A 4,097-nucleotide genomic window follows, 5' to 3' on the forward strand; every position below is an offset into this window, starting at 1 on the left:
CAGGAAGCTTGTGAAAATGGCAGCTGTTCGACTAATTATGATCACCAAAATATTGTTGTTCTGGAGGACGACCCTCTGGTGATGCAGTCTGCCTTGTTTCTCTATGCAAAACACCCCTTGGTTTCAACTCTTCTGAGCTATCAACAAGGAGCTCTACACGTCCTATCAGAGTTTGGTCGGCCATTTGCCTATGGAACAGATTATGAGTATGGGAGAGGTGCCTGCTGACACAGCGCACTTCTCTTTAGGTGCTTAGTGCAGCTCAGAACTGTCAAGATGAACATTTTCTTCTCAATCTTCTCTTTCCTTCTTATGGTTCTGCCGCCTCTTCTCACAGGTACTGAAAAAACATTTAATTTGTGTATAAGATGAAAGAACAGCTTTTTTCATAATCCACAGCAAAAATGTCAAGTGTGTTAAAGTTATTTTATGTTACAACATAGCTGGAGATGAGTTTGGACATCTGGTTGCGTAGAGGTTACAGTTGCTGCCTTTGAATCCGAAGGTTGCAGGTTTGTTCCCCACCTCTGGGTGTAGTACTCTTGAGCAAGGTACTTACCCTGAATTGCTCCAGTAACATGATCCAGCTGTATAAATAAGCAAATAACTGTTGGTAGACTAACATTATAAGTGGTGAAAAGCATTAGCTAAATGAATAAATGTTTGGAAGCCATTTTACTTCTGTGCAAATACAGATATTTTCTGCAGAAAACAGACAGACAAAAACCAGGCCTGAGGAGGTGCTGATGATGTAGCTCTGTCATCTGTGCAGACCACATTTTCTAGGCGTGAGCTGTTATAGATAAGTGTTTAACCGTAAATGTGGTGTACAACGGAAATAACTTTTCAGGGTAGTTAAAAATTTAACAGTAAGGCAGTACAGGGAAGGAAATTTCAAGAAAATTCACTTCTGCACCGTATAGACTATTACTGGGTTAACAACTTATCGAAAGCTGACAGGATGATCCTAGTTAAACTTTACCACACGAAAACTCCAATGGAGTGACAGTTTATTGATTGAGGGCACATACAAAACAACACAAAAGAGTGCAAGTGAGGTGATACCTGATGGTAATTGATTCATACACGAGGGAGAAAACAAAGCACACTTAATACAGCGGTTGTTGCCTGTGAAATTCATGCATGTCCTTCTGCTTCTGCAGCTCTTCACTGTGATGAAAAGAGTATAACATCACAGCAAAACCCAGCAGAGGTGCAAGTAAACCGCAGCAGTTTGAAATGGTTAAGTATAAAGATGTTAATCTTTCATTCATTTTAGCATAAAAGACTTATTAATTTCTCAGTGTGACTTAATACAGCTAAATTCTCTCATTAAAATGTATTTTAATCACACAACATATATCTATCTTCTGCTTTTTGCAATTTGCTTACACAATTGTACTGAATAGTATTATTTGAAACACAGATGCATGATTTTAACTCATTTGCTGTTATATTACATATTTTCATTCAAGTTAGCACATTGTTTACTGGTGTAGGTTGTATTGGGAAAAAAAATATTCTTTTTTTTTGGTTTTCATCATAGCATGCATCACCTTGCAGAGGCTGTATTCCCATCTAACCACCCACGAGCATGGCCCCCAAAAGCAGGATTTGGTACATGTGCACTTCGACCGCAAAGCCCTGTCACACAAAAATCTTCTCATGCCATCTGTCGTAACAGTTTGCAGGCTGACATATCCAACCACCATACATCTATGCATATTTCAAATTCAGTTAAACTCAATATCAGTCAATCGCCCTTTCAGGGTGAATTTACAGCAGTTTCTAGCAGATCAGAGTTTCTTCAAACAGAAGACAACTTGACAGTGAAAGTCACTGGTTGTATATCAAAGATAACATCTGTTCCCTCAAGCCTAAGTTCAGCTCAACATTTGCCATGTAGACCAAGAGCAAGAAAAAACACAGATGGAGTTGACAGAGGTACCATGGGGGATGTAGGCAACTATGGACTCAGTAACCAGGAAGCTTGTGAAAATGGCAGCTGTTCGACTAATTATGATCACCAAAATATTGTTGTTCTGGAGGACGACCCTCTGGTGATGCAGTCTGCCTTGTTTCTCTTTGCAAAACACCCCTTGGTTTCAACTCTTCTGAGCTATCAGCAAGGAGCTCTACACGTACTTAAGGGTCCTTCAAAGCGTCTCACGAGACACAGCCGCCTCGTTCTGGTGGGCCATGGCAGCCGAGGAAGCGACGGAGTGATGAGGATGGCAGGATATACTGCGGCGGCAGTGGCCAGGATTGTGGGTGCTGTGGAGACTGAGGATGGCCGGATACGGACCACTAGCCTAGTGGGCTGTGATCTGGGGAAAGACCAGATGTTTATAACCCAGCTACTGCGGGCAATGAGGGCCTTTCACATGGAGAGCAAGCTGCACCTGCGAAGCGCTGCTATCTCTGTCAGCCCCACTGGACGGAAGGTAACCAGGCTGGGTGGGAAAGGCCCATTAGCCTGGAGACACAAGAATTCCAGTCAGAAGGTCATTGCCTGGCTGGATAGTGAAGGGAACCTGCTGACCAGAGTAGGGGGAATCCAAAATGGGTTGATTGTCCCCAAATACCAAGGCCAGGCTCTTAGCCAGCTGTTGGAATGGCCAAGCCATCCACAAATGTTTGTCCCCCCCGACCTGCGGAAAAAATATAGTGCAATTGATTGTTTGGAAGGTCTGACATGGGGCCTGTTTTACAGAGAGAATCCAGTCGAGCGTGCGCCGGATTATATTCCCAGTGATGTGAACCAGAATTTAGACATTGTGTGGTTGTATGGTCACGAACCTCGAGGCATTGCTGAGGTTAAGCACGTAATCAGCATCCTTGACCTTGCCCGGGAGATAAGATTTAACGCCAAGCACTATGTGAACGTTGACTTGTACTATGTTTTAAATAACTGTATATACAAGGTTGATAAAACAACCCTAAATGTTTCCTTAGTTGGAAAATACATTAAGGCAACTCATCAAGAAGAAAAAGTCAAATTTAGGGAGACTTTTGAGAACCGAACAGAAAATCTGTCCCTTCAGGAAATGAGAAAGGGTTTGCAAGCTTCTGACTTCAACAGCTTTTGTAGACAGACCTTCCAGCTTCACAGCTGTAAGAGTGACTGTGAGAGGTGGGGACGCTACTTTATGGCAGCCGTCTTCTCTGAATCGGTTCGAAACTTCCGAACCTTCACCCTCTTCATCATGAGTGTGATAGGCTGCGAGGTCAGTCATTTCAGCAATGCCGATCCACTGCTGTGCACAGCATTTGTCACAGACGAACACCCAATGACTGGGCAAGGTTCCTGGCTAGAGACTGACAAGCGGGGCTTCTATGGGTGCAGCCTGAGCACAGCTGATGAGAAGACAAGGAACAGGGAAAACCGCTTTTGGCTGGAAGAGGTGGTTCGTAAAGAAAATGTTTTGTTCACAAGGGCCAATGAAAGAATGTACAACCTTGACAACAGCGATAAAACTGAGCTAGACATCTTTGGGAAGGTCAAAGTGATGGATGTAGATGCTTTTGTATCCTATATAAACTTCTTCAGAGGAACAAAAGAAGGAAGGAGATTATCTAGGGGTTGTCGGGTTCAATAATGATCTTCTCCAGTAGGAAAAGGGATGCACTGAAAAAATATTATATAGGGTATGTCAGTCTCGTTACCAACAATACTTTAATAAATTAAACAGAAGGATACTTTGCAGAGGATAGTGAAGTACTTTGGTTTAATACAGTTTTAATTGTTAAGCCTAACTGCTGTACAGCTTGGCATTTCTACAGTTCAGTTAGTTAAAAGATTAATTGTTATTGAGGGGGAGAAAAAAACATCAAAAAATGTAAAAACCTTCATAAAACTGAGAAGAGACCTTGCAAAAGTACACACGCATATTGCTAATAATTCAAATTGTACATAATTATAGGGCACTGCTAATCATAACAGAACTAATCCTCACATAATGAGGTTAATTTATTCCATAAAATCACCCTTTTAGGAAAAACCAATTCTGTGGGGGTTGAATTCTTGTTGCGTCTTAATAAAAAAATTATTCTTGGAGAAAATATGTCACTCAAAATTGAAATGCTACAGTAATGGG

General features: G+C 41.8%; 1 long non-coding RNA gene across 1 annotated transcript; it reads left to right on the forward strand.

The window, feature by feature from the left end:
• The first annotated feature begins 261 nt into the window (after window positions 1–261).
• Window positions 262–1,705, forward strand: LOC108942506 (uncharacterized). The gene is made up of 3 exons (XR_001966714.2): window positions 262–337; window positions 1,164–1,242; window positions 1,547–1,705. It is a non-coding gene; the product is annotated as an uncharacterized LOC108942506 (long non-coding RNA).
• The last annotated feature ends 2,392 nt before the right edge of the window (window positions 1,706–4,097 follow it).

The sequence above is a fragment of the Scleropages formosus genome, chromosome 23, assembly GCF_900964775.1.
Source record: "Scleropages formosus chromosome 23, fSclFor1.1, whole genome shotgun sequence".
Taxonomy (NCBI): Eukaryota; Metazoa; Chordata; class Actinopteri; order Osteoglossiformes; family Osteoglossidae; genus Scleropages; species Scleropages formosus.